Source organism: Anneissia japonica, unplaced genomic scaffold, assembly GCF_011630105.1.
Source record: "Anneissia japonica isolate Jap-2015-1 unplaced genomic scaffold, ASM1163010v1 scaffold685_len2926416_cov193, whole genome shotgun sequence".
Classification (NCBI taxonomy): domain Eukaryota; kingdom Metazoa; phylum Echinodermata; class Crinoidea; order Comatulida; family Comatulidae; genus Anneissia; species Anneissia japonica.
The window spans coordinates 370,145-387,310 of NW_022692922.1; the positions used below are offsets into that span (position 1 = coordinate 370,145).

Sequence of the window (17,166 nt, forward strand, 5' to 3'; positions counted from 1 at the left end):
ATATAGGTCTCTTGTTCTAGAATGTTATATAAAATCACCATAAGATGACGGTTTAAGAAAGATCAGCATGCTATTTCAATTCATGTGACCAGTGAATAACCGTGCCTTGCACTGTATCCTTTTGCGAAATATTTCTTATATTGATCAAATTGAGAAGTTGTTTCAAGTAACTAAAGGACGGCATAATATATATACTGTCTCTTATACACATCTAAAGTATTCCAAACATAATTGGCGGATTTAGGTATTGAAATTATGGGAAGTCCAGTGATGGTACACAATTGGATGAATGATTGATTGGTTGATTGATTGATTCACTGATTGAAATATAATACTTGATTGGTTAATGATCTATCAATCGATTGATTGATTGGTTAATTAGTTGAATAAATGATCGATTGAGTGATTGATTGGTTGCTTGTTGGTTACTTGACTATTTGATTGATTGATTGATAGACCGACTGACTGACGTATTGATTGATTGATTGCTTGCTTGATTTACCTATTCACCGAATCACTGATCGATGTATTTATGGATGAATGAATCGATTCATTGATTGGACAAAATAATTATAGTAGGAAGTACATGAGAACCGTAAGCTAGTAGCACCCGGTACGCTATCAAACACTTGCTAGTGTTTACATTGACTGATGATGAGGATAAAGGGGCGGCGTAGTAAATATAAAAGGAAAGAGCATACACGAACTGACCTCATACGTACACTGATGAGTCTACTAAATACCAAAGAAACACAGTGACTATCTGTAACTTGCAAGCAGAGGGTACGTAATCAAAACCTTTTCTGTATTTATATGTGTTCCCATAACTGTCTAGTATAATATTATAATTATCCTATGTCTAATGGGCAGGCATATACGTATTCTACAGGTGTGCCATTACCACTTGTTACCGGACACAGCACAACCGGCGATACAAAGTTATTAGGCTTAACATCCTGCATATAATATCAGGTATGATTTTTGTTTTATCCGTAAAAATCAATGTCAAAATTAGAGTCATCTACCGGTAATTAAATTACTCTTTCCAATTCGGAATTGTTGTCAAGTCCACTTAAATACTGTGTCAGTGTTGTTGATTTTTCTCACCATCTTATTTAGCGACATAAAATTAGCAGTTATGCGCAGTTTGTACGAGTTGAGCAAATTGGCAAAACATAATAAATAGGACTAACTTTGATAAATTGTCAATAACTGTGTAAAATTTGCATTTTAACCGTATTAATAATGATAGGTACAGTATTCAATAAGTGATACAGGACGCAGTTTAGTTTTGTTTTTTTTTTAATGTGAAAAACGAAGGAGGTATGTATTTGTATAAACTTGAGCAGGGTAAATGATATATAAAGGCCATTAAAATAAAAAAATACGGGGATGGTGTCCGGCGAGGGATAGTTTATTACCTGGTATTGTTACATCGTTATCATTTGTGTTTATGAGCGGATTGTATTTGCATTTCAAAAATGGCAATTTAATTATACTGAATAGGCCTACTGAATACAGTATCGAATGCGAACTGCCACTTGCTCTCTGCATCTTAAGATACACATGACACACCGACACAATATTGAAGAAGTTAATATTACAAAAGTAAAGTCCAATTTTTTTTTAAAATGCTAGTTTCTCGTCCCCTCTTTTCTCTGCCTCACCGTATTATTTTTTTTAATTTCCTTTATTTTACGAAATGTACGAAAATCTGGCTACTGTAACTCACATCAGTAAATTTCTTCTCTCGTGGTTGGGAATACATACGGTATGGTATGAATCATGTCAAGTGCTTCTTTTATTTGCTTTCAATGTGTCTACTTGGTAAAAGTGAGAAAGCAGTAGCTGTTTCCCATCGACCATCTTGGATTTGCCACCTGGGAGAAAAAAAAAGTGCCCTCATTCTCCTTTTTTTTTAATAGGCCTATTAGGACGAGAAACTACTATTAGGACGAGAAACTACTATTAGGACGAGAAACTACTTTTTTTACTTGGCCTAATATTTCAAAGATCGCCTTCATTATCTCCTTAATGGTGAATGTTATTCTCAACCAAATGTAATTAAGAATATGCTTTAGAAACATTTACGTCCGGTTACTTTAAACACAATCATGAATAATCCAAAACTATAAATTACAGAATTTTCCCTGACATTCCGGAATCATAATCCCTTACGCCAGAATTGATTATCTAAATGGCAGTAGTCTGGGCCGATTCTCATAAAAGCCTGTCAGACTGAAAAACCTCCCTGAGCCATATAAACCATTCGTCTTATGTAAAGCGGTTACTTCACAAGCATCGCATGTTTACACTCATGCTAGCGCACTTTGCGTTTTATTGATCAGCGAGTGCGGGCAATCTAAATAAAACGCACGATATCGTACGCAGTTAAGCTCTATGGGAGGAAGAACTAAATTTATTTGTATAAATGTCAGCTAACAAAAGAGGACTACTGGACCTTTTTCGGAGTATCAATCAAACCCGGAATACGCGCATGTCTCAAAACTCACTTTGTAGCAACAAATGTGGGATGGGGCTTATCGGAACGGTTCATTGTGCCCCTTTACTATTCACATGAGGCCAGTGTTTCAGGCAAAAGGATAACTCTTTCAAATGTTATAACCTATCTATAAAGAAAAATGTACAAAAACACACCATTCTTATTTTCAGTCTCTTATTTGTCTAAGAAGGATTTATCTATAGATTTGTAGATTAAGTACCGGTAAGTTATAAAAAAAATATCTGTTAATACTTTAAATATTTTTATCCAATTCATTGCAACAGTTTAGAAGAAAAGTTTAAGTTGGCTGCAAATTGAATGTTAAACGATGAACTCTAGACTGTCTTGCGATGCTTAATGAATTGGGGCGAATTTTTCGCTAACATATTCCTTTTCTTTACCGTTTACAATTTAAAGGTCAATATATGTAATGTAATTGAATAATTATAAAAATTGTTTAAAGTTCAAAGGATAATAATGTATTATTATTGGCTGTGTACTTCACAAAACGTGACGAAACGGTCCATGTATTGAATGCGCTCTACTTATTAACTTTACACACGAAAAGTAGTACAATAATGAACAATTTATTCACTGTGTAGAGTATGCTTTAATCTGTCAAATAATATGAGGTTGCTCAAGGGACGATAAATGTTCGAGGTCTTAGAGTAATAATCACATAAAACAATGATATTTTAACAAATTTAAGATGGGATATGATAATTTTTGCTGATTAACAACAGTTAATCCTCACTATAGGATGATTTAACCATGATTGCTCCTTGTTCCAAAAATTCTTTAATTTTTCTTAAACACATTATAAAGTAATTTAGATACGTACTATAAATAAGTAATTAATCAAATTGTAAAAGTAGACGCGAATTCGTAAGCACGGCAATTTATTATGATTTAACGGCAAAATATTGAAGCTTGTGTGCATGTGCAATGTCGATTTCGGCCATATTATCTTCTGTGCAAAACAGACTAATAAGCCTGCTCAAAAGTTGGCGATTTTCTCTACGAGTCGTTTCTCTCTTTTATTTAACTTCGTGATATTAACTGACATACAAACGCTATTTACCTTCACTTCTTAAGCACCTTAGGCGGTTTTCAACAAGTTAATTAGACATTAGACATGTTCCACTACAAATAATGTACCGCACAAATGATGTGGACTTTGAGTAAAGTTCGATAATTGAAATTTTGTATAATTCCAAGGAATTCGTGCTGTGAATATATTAGACAGATTTTGATATCCGCCAAAAAATGCTAAATATCAACATAGAAAATTCTACTACTCCCACTTTTATTGATTTACTATATTTCACCTGCATTCAACACCAAGTTTAAACTCACCACTACGTAAACAAGATAAGTGACTCTTTAGGAAGGCTTAACTTGAATGATAAAATTCAACATTGTAATTGCTTTTCATAAAATTTAGGCGTAGGCTTTAAACTTAAAATGAACATTAGACCGAGAAAATAATTTCCTCATCAATAACAGCGAATTATATAATAATTGGTTAGATTTTAGGTATAAAATAGGTCCCAAATTAATAAAATGATACACATTATGCAGTTTACACGCGCATGAAATGGTTCAACTTTTAAAAGATATGTCCACTATTAGATACATCTTATGCATAAAATAAGTATGGCGATTTTTGTTTAAATGGTTCACATTATTCAGTTTATAAGCATGAAATAGCTGCAATCTATAAGTGTATATACAGTAGTTAGATTCTATGCTTATGTATCTTATTATATATTTTTCTATATTTACTAATGAATTGTATCTTTATTTTAACACCTTTTATCTATTTATATTTGTGTATATGGTGTACTGCTTCTTAACCTTTAGAATTTCATGTGAACTTTTACGTGACAATAAAGAGAAACTTGAACTTGAACTTGAACTTGAAATGGGCCAACATTTTAAAATATGGGTCCACCTTAGTTAGATTTTGTGTGAACATCTTCTATATTAAAAAAAAAATCCACCTCAGCCCTGATCATGGGGCTGAGGATGTGGACTTTTCCATGCCCACCCTTCCTCCTACTTTTTGCAACAAATTATCTGATATATTACATTTAAAATAAAGAGTCTTGAAAACAATTTTTAAAGTCTGAGAGTGCCATCAGACATGCAGAGTTGCCAAACCCTTATTTTTTTTTTCAACCACAGCTCCAACCATAGTGGAGCTGAGGTGAATGTGTACTTTACTCCTGTCTGAAAAAAGTGCGGGAATGTTTAAACATGAAAGTACAATTTCCAGGCATCTAGATTTGCCACACTTTAATTTCTTTTTACCTTAGGATGTGTACATTCTTGATGTTCATCCTTTACTCTTATTTTTTGCTAGAAATAGTTAAAATTAAGACATTTGGTAACTGTTTTAAGTCGTTTCCAGGCATCGAGGGTTACACATCTTACATTTTTGCCTCAGCCCCAACCATAGTGAGACTAAGGTGGATGTGGGCTTTCCTGATGTTTATTCCTCTCCTTTTTTTCCTTTTTTTTTTGCAAAACAATTATCTGTTACATTATATATTTTTTTAAACAATTATCTGTTAGGCCTATATTATATTTAAAAGTAAAAAAAAATTTACATTTGAAAAAAAGAAAAATAGTTTTCTAAGGAGTTGCATCTGGATGAGTGGGGGAAGGGGTGCCTTGCCTCTCTGGCAGGCCTCCCCATTCCTCCTCTCTTGCCAATAATCGATATAGTCTAAAAACTGGGTACACAACAGACAATAAGACACATTACACAATAATAGTACCGGTAGTCCAAAATGGGTCCACTTTTTGATTGGGTCCACCCTTGGATCATTTCCACTCTTAAATTGTCCCACACTGTTGAAAATCCTGGCTACTTGGGTGACATAAATGTTTTGAAATTCTATAAGGCAATGGAACATCTCTAGTTTTGCTGTCATACCGTTAGTAATTTTATTGGGAGTGACATGTTTTCTATTTATCAAATGAATACGTTTACCCTTCAATTCCTGTATGTCAAAATGTAAATATTTCTAATTTCCTGGCATAAATACAAGGTGTAATGAATATTAGTAGGCCTATTAGTAATGCTAATTGTGATATCTCAATGGAAATTGGATTTGTAAAGTGTGAACATTTTCCCCAAGCGATTTTTTTCGCAATTGTTTTCAAATGTACAGTTTATTCGGTACATTTCCACGTTAGGTTAGGCAAAATTACACCTATACATGTTTCTCCTAACGCAAATCCAGTTATTGTCTATTATTCCATCGCGACAATAACAATTACTATCATCATCATAATCATCATCATCGTCATTTTGGCCCTACTACTCATCCTCCTCTACGTTTCCTCCTCAATTTTCTCTTCTACTTTTCTCATTTTTTTAATTTCTTCCTCTTTCTATCAGAGCTATTATTATGCCCAATCATCGTGACAATTAAGTTAAAAAGAGTAATGTACGAGCTTATCTAGAGTTACGTTACACAAGACAAAATAAAGCTGAACTAGGACTCTTGACGACGTAGATAGCCAATGCCAATTGATAATTTGACGTTTGATAGTTAAACTTGTTTACCGAACAAGCACGGGCGTAGGCATTATTGTTGTATAACCATGGAGGTAAGGTTGAAATGCCAAAAATGTACATTGTGTATATTGTGTGTGGGGAATTTATTGACCACAAATATTCCACTGTGAGCATATATGTCTACAGATTGTCAACAAGAATGTAACAAATATGTAGGCGTTAAACACGCTATTATTATCAGCCTCCAAATGATTTAAACAATCATCCATTCAGTCGTCCATCCATCTGTCAATCCATCTATCGTTTTAATTATTAATTAATTAATTAATTAATTAATTAATTAATTAATTAATTAATTAAATCATTCATTCATTCATTCATTCATTCATTCGTTCGTTAGTTCATTCATTCATTCAATCATTCGTTCGTTCCTTTGTTCATTCATTTATTCATTAATTCATTAATTAATTCGTTATTTTGTTCATTCTTTCATTTATCCATACTTTTATTTCTTCACTCATTAATCATGTATTCACTCATTCGATAATCATCGAGTTCATGTAATAACGCTATTTCTCAATGCCTACAGGTATGCCTATGTGTGTAAGTGTGTGGAAATATAGGCCTAAGCCTAATTTAGAGCAAACATTGAAGTATCTGTGACTTTACAACGAACTAAAAAAATCAAGAATGATTGTCACAGCTTTCAATCTGAATAATAGAATTTTACAAAACATACACTGCGAAAGCAAAATAATTGATTTGCCTAATCAAATGTTTTTAAATTAAAAATGGAAATTTCCTATTAAGTAATGTGCATTTATTCTATTTTAATTTGATTGTTGGTGGAAATCATTATTTTTCAATTAAATCATAGGCTACGTGTCTGTATATTAATTAGCCTAGTGTAGCATAGCGCAGTTGGTTTAAACTGGTGGTAACAACTTTGTGTGTGTGTGTTTTATTTTTATTTTATCTATTTATTTTTTTTTTTGTGAAATCTGTGCCCTGGTTCTATTACATTATATTTACACCAGTGTGCTGCTGCAGCTCGAGTGCCCAGCTAGGTAAGTTACTCAACTTCAATGGTCAAATTGAATAACCTTATTCTTTAGTTACCCACCATCCTCCCCTCCCCCCACCCCTGCGTCGGACAAACATATAACTCATATGTTGGTCTAAAATCACAATTTTGGGCCATCATTAACCATAAAATCTCTCTCCATAGACCCCACCAATGAATTTATTCCGACCCTCATAAAAACTCTATAATCGGCCCCTGGTTCGGACTATCCCGGACTTGTTGGACCCCTATTTGAAAATTTCTGAGCCACCACTGCTTCATTTGGAGTATCTTCATATTACTGGTAGTAATCATTGAATTGGGAATTTAACCTGCCGTTTAGGTATGGGCAAACCCATTTAGTGACTTTAATAACCCTACTCTTGCCTGCAACAAGGTAGGTAAAGTGACACAAAACCGAACCAAAACCTTACTGCTATACATCAAAGAATAGTCAAATGAAATTAGTTGACTGTACTGTACTCCATTCTCAATTGCTATACTAGCCTAATTTCGAATCTTGACGAAATTTTTGTGTAATAGATGGCTGATATTTGAATACTGAACCAGCAACTGCGTGATTTGGATGACGGTAATCTCAAGTGAAGTCATAGACTGCTGGCGAAGGCTCGTGGATTACTTAATAGCAATCTATAAGCTGCCGTAGGTAAAAGAGGAAACTTCATGTCATAGTAAAATATATTATGCACAATAAGATACTGTAACGTTTTGCCAAATCAGCCTTTAGCCTATAACCTAACAAAACCCACCCTATTTGAATAATTTGGCGTCTTAATTAAGCCCATCCCAGCGTAAAATATTACGCAGGTGGTTACAATTTGTCATACTTGAAACAGAATTAAGAGGGGGATGGAAGATTCACGCCATCGTGGTTTCGCATTCTGTCTTATAAAATGATAAATTTTCTAGGGATGATAGGAAAGATAAATTGACTTTCTTATGTGAGTTCATTGCAAATAATTATATTAGAGAACACGGTTGCCACCATTTTATTTAAATTTATACAAAGGAATTCCTGTTTACCCTCATGTACTTTAGGTAGAATAAGTATTAAACTCATCGTGGAGGGATGGGGGGGGGGTCTGTTTTTTTTTTATCACGAGAGTCCCCTTATGCTTGTGGCAGCCTGGTAATTGGTATTGCATATTTTGGATCTATTTTCCATTACTCTAAATTAATTATGTCAAGCATCGTGGCTAAGTATGAGAAATAATATTCTGATAACCAGATGCTAATAATAATGCCAACTAGGTGAATGGTTAATTACACCACTTGAAACTTAATTTGTACAGAACTGAGAATTTATCTTTTATCATATTATTGGAAGCACGTAGTGAGTGATAAGGCTGGTTTTGGAGTTTCAGCTGTTCATAACAGCAGAATTTAAAGGAGTACCGTGCATGATAAGTGTGTTAAAGAAGATCCAGTTGTATTCCAATCGTTTCTGCATTCTAAACGTTTTTATTATAAGATTAGGCTTAGTAATGACAGTTTACATTAATAAAAAATGGCATTAAAAACAGCATTATAGAAACATTCTGGGCCTTGCTTGACCAAAGAAACGAGAATTTATACCGAATGATAAGCTGAAGTTTCATTCATTTAAAACTTCTTAACGAGGTAAATGATTTTTTAAACCTAGAAAATGAAACATTATAATATATTTGTTTAATTATATAAACTTTACACAGGTACTGTGTTTGTATTGTATTTGTTGACACACAATGCATCTCTATTTTAAGGAAATCAGCTGCAATATCTCTTACAATGGCCCCAGTGTCATTAAGCCGGAGAGCCCCGGCACCGGCGTTACGCCACTGCCTATAAGATTAGCACCAACAGCAGCAGCGTGCCTAGATCTAGATTTGTATGGTTGCTAACAATGGCTATCCAATAATTGTTCATATTCAATATTTAGGACTCAGTTATTCCTATTTCAGTTTTTCACTTTCTTATATTTCACCGGTAAAGTGTCTCTTTAGAAAACGAATTTGTGAGTTTGTTTAAGTTTGTTCCCTATTTAATTACGCGTACGTACGCACGCATGTCAGCACAATATTCAGGTGGTGTTAGTTAGTAGTATAAGCATTGTTGTGATAAGTAGTAAAACAGATTTGTAGTACTGTACCGTAAGTTTTTTCACACGATCCGCTGAACTGTTTAATATCAAAATTTATAGAAGTTTTCGGGATATTAAAATAACGTTAAATGTAAATGTTATGAAAGTCTTATAAAACCTATTATTAATAATATCATAAGACGTACTTTTATAATATGATCATTATTGTTTTACCATATTGATAACAAAACACCAAATAACGTAATTCTAAGAAGCGATATAATTGTAAATACTAAATAAATTACAGGCTTTTAAATATAAAAACCTCAATTTTAGAATCATGGAGAAATATTGTTGGCAGACCTACGCTTTAAAATATTGTCAATACATCAATTAATAGGCGTGCATACGTAGGATGTAATCACACAACACATGAAGAACAAGTCAAACATGCCTCGAGCTATTTAAAGGAATAGCGCTGGTCAGGCGCATTAAAACACACTAAGGTCTATAGTCAAACATACATATATTTACATACTGTCAGTAGTTGTAATTTTGGAAATTGATGTAAAAAAATAGAAGATTAATATATTATTTTAAATCTTTATATCCCTACATTTACAGGCATGTAGCTATCATCTACCAAAGGGGTGGGGAGGGGGTTCTGGACATGGGGTCCAGAGGGCTCCGAAGCTTGAGTTTTAAATAAAACGCAAATAATGCTACTTCTTGCAGTTTAAAAGAGATACGCAATATTATAAATATCATACAAATGCAACATTGACGTATGTTAAAAATGATGGGAGGTTTTTGCTGAATGGTTTGCCAGAACCTCATAAAAAACCTGGCTACTGACTTGTTTTAGAAGCTCCATAATTGCTTGTTTACAAGTATATGAACTTTATTTTTAAAGGTTAAAATCAATCTAATTCAGCTGATTTTGATTTTTTGATATCCAAAAAAAGTCAAGTAATACAAACTAGGCCTATCATTTATTTTTGAATGTTTCTTCTGTAATCATAAAATGTTTATGCCCTGTGCTGTGTTTTATCTGTGAATGTAGATTTCTCAATGAAACGTACGTACTTATCCTATCGGGAGATATGAACGCTTAAATGGGTGTATGTTTTATCAGCAATGTATCAAACCTAATAACATCGTATTAGACACGATGGCAGTAGCTCAACCTTGGATATAAAATTATAAGTCTGAACTGTCGCCAGCAATGATATATGTGTTACTTTGTATGAAACTAATGTATTAAACTATATACGGTAATTGATTATCTAGTTCGCCTAACTAGTACCAGATATAACCATAACTTGTCCCAGTGGCAAGTATGTATTCTACGGGGACGCTTTGAAGTAAGTGCTTGAAAAATGATCAAGTGATATGTTCGCCTATTAATATTATGCTCAGAAAATGCATCATACTTCATTATTTAGGAATGAAGGATGCATGTAATAGGTCCGAGATAAAATGATGTTTCTAGACTTACTAGCTATCTTTGATGGTTTTTTTAACTGGTACCCGTAGGTATTTCTATAAGATTTTATTCTTGTTTGGCAAGTTGAGATATGTACACGTTTAATAATACGTATAAATCCAATAAGGTATCGATTGTTATAATAACACAACTAACATAACAGATACACTTGTTTACAACTTAACTAGTATATTTCGATGTGAGTTTCCATCAGGAAAATATCATAGGATTGACTACCTGACGTGCTGTAATACTCGGTACGTTCCCAAATTGTAGCCAAAAAAAGTGATTCGTGTGGGAATCGAACCCACGACCTCCAGATAACTAGCCTAGACAATCAATAAAACTTTAATTAGAGGCGACTCGACGGATTTGGAATTACCTAATATATGTATGACTGCCACGATATTAATGGTTAATGGTTATTAATTTATACCGTATGCATTATGGTGTTCATTGCTATGTTTTAATACAACTAGTATAACATCAACATTTTCAATATGATATTAAAAATTTGGTTATACTATGCCTAATGAACACTTTTCGACAATCAATCAACCTCTAATTAGAGGAGACTCTACGGATTGAATTACCTAATAAATGTATGACTTGCACAATAATTATTATACTTCTAATGAATGAACTTTTCCGGGGTGTCATTCAAACTTGATAACTGACCTATCGGAACAGTGCGCGCGTGTCATAAAAACTCACGTGTTGTCCCACAAACACTTAGCCTGGTTCTCATGAGAGCCCTAGTATCTGGATCGGGAGCTAACCTTTAGCGCTAACCGTTAGCACCAGCGTGAGAACGCCCGATCGGTTAGCGCTAACCGTTAGCAGTATCCGGATAAGAAATTGCATACAGTGTATTAACAAACGTTAGAAATGTAAACATTAACGGTTAGTTAACATAATGTCAATACTGATATAGTTAAACCATGGGTTAATAAGTTAGCTATAGCCGTAATATGGGCGCTGGTTCGAACGGCACGCTCGCATATGGTTCTGGTGGTAGAACAAGTCTTCTCGGATAAGGACTATAAACCGTAGGCCCAGTGTATACAATGGCTCGTGTGCACTATTAAGAACCCAGTACATCCTTCGAGACGATTAGAGGGATACCCCGGTGTACTGGAACAGAAAGCCCCTGTGGTGGACGACGAGATTTGCTGGTACCGGGTTACCGGGTATGCACAGACACGAAGGGACCCTTAGGGGCGAAGAAAGTCATTGATCGACTTCCTAGTCCACATATCAAGAGCCCTGAGCATCTTACATTAGATGGATATGTGCGCTATATAAAACTACACTATTATTATATATATATTAATATTTACATTTCTAAAGTTTGTTAATACACTGTATGTTAAAATAAGAAATTGCATAAAATAAGAAATTGCATACAGTGTATTAACAAACGTTAGAAATGTAAACATTAACGGTTAGTTAACATAATGTCAATACTGATATAGTTAAACCATGGGTTAATAAGTTATTCCTCGATGGTTAAACAAGTTATAAAATTGATTTAATTAAGTATATTTAATGAAATAGGCCTGGTATGCAACTAACAACCGTAACATACGGGTAGAATTTTAAATGGAAATAGGTGTAATAATCGTAAAAGAGAATCACTAAAGAGCACTCTAAGCGCAAAAGTACTGTTAGAAGAGCAGGCGTGGTAATAACAAAATCATCGCGTCCTTCCGTTTGTCGCTCCTTACCAGAAATTACCGTATATTTATAGGTGTAATTTTGCCCTACCTGACGTGGAAATGAACTGAATACTCAGTACGTTTGAAAACAAAAAATCGCAAGTTGTTCTCGGGTGGGACCCGAACCCACGATCTCCAGACAAATTATATTGCCGTTCATGTTGGGAATATTAACTTATATGGGTATATATAGAACTTCTAAGAAATAGGTGTGATATTAATAGACCAAAAGAGCAAATATTTTAAAAAGAAATTTCCTGTTTTCTTTCCCCTATTTCTTATGTGAACCCGGAAATAACGTTTCTAAAATGTGTCTTAAGGCTTCATTAGTATTTCGAATGCATCAGCAGCCAATCAGTCAGAAGGTAAAACAGTTCAGCTGGTGTATAGGCCTAAGCCTAGGCCTGTCAGTACCACAATGGAAAATTTGCAGGGCAGCAAGCAGATCTCGATTAGGCCAACAAAAGTACTCATACACACCTATGATATGCCTAGTCGTAAAACAATATTAAAACTTTAAATTTAATCTCAAGTATGAATAAACACTACAGTAATTAGTGGTTTGGCGCGGTGGCAACGGTTTCGTTTCCCAACCTCGGGTTTCAAATCCCTCGCTGTGCATTTCACTTGTGTCCTTGGGCAAGGCACTTGCTTCTCTCCACCCAGGAGTATAAATGGGTACCTGGTGGGTTAAATTTCAAAAGGTGCCGATGTAGCTGCTGCAACGTTATGGAATACTCCGGAGATTGAGTTTGCGTTCCAAGCTTAATAGAATGGCCGGGGGTAGTAATGTGAAGCGCTTAGCGGCCTTGTTGGCGTTAAGCGCTATTTAAGTATAACATATTAATTCGAAATAAATAAAGTGTATTCTTTCCTTCCTTACTGTTTACGTGCAGGCGCTAATGTGTCCTACCAGGGAACAGTGACTACGTACGGCCGTCGTTTTTTCCACTAGGCGAATTCGGCCAAAATGCATTTTATTTTCATTACACGCATGGGCAGTTCAATAATTAACTACGAAGTTCTTTCTGCGCATGCATTTTGACTATGAGCAAAAAATCATGATTCGCAGTATTGGGCGGGCAGCATAAAACTTTTTGTACCAGTGGATTGCGACATTAAAGCATGATCTACCATAGAGAAAATCTCTATGGATCTACCTACACAGGAGGAAAATGTGCAATAAACACCAGAAACTTATCACGCTTTTATTATGATATAATTTATAATAAATATTTTTTTAAAATAATTACCCGACTAATTAATATCAAATTTCATCACTTAAATTTACTTTACCTAGGCTTCCAACAGGGAGTTGAATATTATTGTACAAGGTCGTTGTTATAAAATGAGGATTACTTACAAGACAAACAAAAACGTACAATAAACCTTTACATTCATTTTCTTATTTCGGAAATGTATTTATATAGAATAGCTTTAAAAATACAATAAAAAAAAAAGACCAACAAATTAATATAAAAAATACATGATTGCCTATACAGTAAAATACAAACGTCTTAATTTTCTTCTTAAACTTTGATAAAAGACTTGGTTAATGAGATAAAAACTGGTTAATGAGATATAGATTTTTGAATATTTAAAAACTTAGGGGAAATATGGAAATAAGGGTAGATCGTTGGAATTAATTCATTGACGTTTGCCTCAAACTCTGCCCAAGCTAAATAAAAAAAAAAACAATTCTTAAACAGCATTCTTCCGTACTATACAGAATACAGTACTGGGGAAATAGTCGAAGCAACAACCTAATGTGAATTAATGGGTTGTAAATGTTATCATGGAGGAAATATATTAATATATTTCCTCCATGATGTTATCATAATTTTAAAAATACATCAAATGACGCCGACATTATTATTATTTTTTTAATTACCAATAATACCAATAACACATGCAACAGTAATAATTAGAAAGTACAAAAACATTTTAGTCTTGTTTGATTGAAAGTTTTAAACTTTATTTAATAATTTGTTTTATACAATATACCGTAATAAAAATGAAACAATGTGTAACAAGAAATTAAGTTACATTTACGAACAAAGTATTATCTTAATTACAATATTACTCTTTTTTTTCAAATTTCAAATCACGATACTGTATCAAGAACTTAATTGTGCCGAAAGACAAAATACATCACAAAACGCTACAAACACCGGAGCGGATGGGGCCTTCCCCCATATTCCCACTGGGCCCTTCACGGCTCCCTGCCACCAGCGCCTGGCTCGGGGCCTTCGGCCCTTCGTTACGCCAGGGAACAGTGTAATTTCACTGTTCCCTAGTTACGCCAAATATCGCACCCCTCCAGATCAACTACACTATGCCACTGTCTAGGTATAGCTAGAACTAACAATACTAATCTTTGACGTTTGTTGATAGTACATTTTTTAGATCTCAGTGGGTTTCCCCTATTTAAAGACTCGGTGTTTTTGATTTTCATAATGGGGTCCCCATGCAGGCAGGCCATAATCAATAATGGGTGAAACAAGAGATTTATAAAGACATGAAAGTGCTTCTGTTGATCAGTCACCAGCTATGGCAAAAATAAGACCAACCTTACGGTTTGCCCTAGAAATAATAAACTTGAGTATTCCAAGACAATTTACTGTGATGGATTCCAAGATGATTAAATCACCATTTAAAAAATAATTAGGCTAGGCTTAGTAAAATTACGTTTTCTAGTTATTATATGCATAATCTTCGGCTTCTTTATATTAAAAATCAAAGAATTATCAGTAGCCCAATTTTCGATTGATATCATTATGCAATAAAAGAACATCATTGTAACAAAATATAGGTCTAAACAAAACAATATGGTCAGCAATTAAATAGCAACTAGAGGTATATTAAAATAAATATCGTTTATGAACAAATTTTAAAAAAGGCAGGTGCCTTGGGCAACCCCCAGAAGTTACAAGCAGATTGCTAGAAATTGCACTGTTAGTTTTATTTATTTATTTTCCCTTGAATCCGCCGCTATTATCTTTTATGATCTCGACGTTCAAAGCAGATATTGAGAACACGTGTTATTTTCAATAGTGTTATTCCCGCAGTATTATTAAAATATGGCGGTTTTCAATAACTAATTATTATTTTATAATTCCGTCTAACTGGTTACAAGAAATCAGAGAGTGTAGAAAAAGTGGTGAAGTCAAACAAGCAGCATGCTATAAATATATTATGTACGTTCGAATCAAGGACTTTTAACTGTTACCAGGATAGGAAGCTGGCTGGTTTAAGCCGTCTAACTTGAATTAGCCTTATGTGCGGTATTGTTATGCAAATGAGCCGGATAAGCACAATCTGCGCATGCTCAGAAAAACAAAACTTTCCTTAGCCACACCAAGGTAATTCAACAAAAGGACGCACATCTCAGGACATCAAAGGTTATAACTCTGGCATCGACATTCTAGGCGCACGTGCGTCCCTACACGTCGTGCGTCGTGCGGTGATTACAAAGGCTTAATGATATTTTGCACTAACATTAGACTGAAATATATTCTTCATTTCAACATTAATTTTACCAAATTTGTGGTGAATTGTCGTTCATGAGACTCACTTCGCAGAAAAAATTAATAAAAGTTCCGTATATACTCAAATTTTCGTCCTCGGCACCTTATGCCAACATTGTCAAAATGACAGATTAATGTTACATAAGAACATGACATTTTATAAAATTCGTAACACCATAAGACGAATGGCACGCATAGACTAATAATTGACGGCTGTACTCGCAACTAGTATCGGATTGTCGATGCCACAGTAAAGATCAAAGGACTGTACGCACGCGCTATGTTCGAGAGCGGAGATGTGCGTCCTTTTGTTGAATTACCTTGGCCACACCATGGCCACACTGCGTATCGGCTAGGGGTACAGCTAGTGTAACGGTGCTCATTAGTTATGCATCATAGGGATTGGTGTATGATGGGAAGATTGGTGGATGATGGGAAGGTTGGGGTACCTCGTGGTTAGGTTGGGGCGGAAGTAGGGGGTGGAGGTATGGTCGTCCACAGAAAGGGTTGTTTTGTGTTAAATAAAGGATTATCAAGCTTATATAGTGTCAAGCTATCGTTTATTAGTGCATAGTGTCATAACTGTGTATCAAATACCCTTTCACTAGGCCTAGCCGAGAATTACGGTACGGTAAAACAAGGCAAAATAAGGGTACTAATTTCACTTGACATGCAAATCAGTCATACTTACACACTTAACAACAAACTAGTCTACCAATAAAATCACCTGCAAGTTGAGATATAAGGCAAGTATGTCTACAAATTTGATTTTAAATTGATGTGATTAGGCTAGCCTAGACCCGGCCTAGGCCATGTCTAACCGCTTATAAAAATGCAGAAAAAAGACCCAAAACAAATTAGAATGAAGTTATCAACTAACTAGTGCATTAAAATTATTCATATATTTACTACTTACCTATATAAAATTAAAATATATTGCTCACAAACGCCAATATTTGGATTTTAATACGTCTTTTCGGTAGACATCTTGAAGTGATGACAAACAGCCTAAGTCAGTGGTGCGTACCAAACAAAAATAAGATAAGCTAGGCCTAGCTGCTGTACGCCTAGCCGATACGCAGTGTGGCTAAGGAAAGTTTTGTTTTTCTGAGCATGTGCAGATTGTGCTTATCTGGCTCATTTGCACAACAATTCCGCACATAAGGCTAATTCAAGTTAGACGGCTTAAACCAGCCAGCTTCCTCTCCTGGTAACAGTTAAAAGTCCTTGCTCGAATAGCCTATATTTTAAGACTTGCTG

At 34.6% G+C, this 17,166-nt stretch overlaps 1 protein-coding gene across 1 annotated transcript in view; it reads left to right on the forward strand.

The window, feature by feature from the left end:
* The first annotated feature begins 645 nt into the window (after positions 1–645).
* The window catches only part of LOC117100491, a 26,256-nt gene continuing 9,735 nt past the window's right edge, over positions 646–17,166 (forward strand). The window contains exons 1-2 of the mRNA XM_033240201.1: positions 646–783; positions 890–972. The gene's annotated coding sequence lies outside the window, so the exon portion shown is untranslated. The remainder of the gene's footprint in view (positions 784–889; positions 973–17,166) is intronic.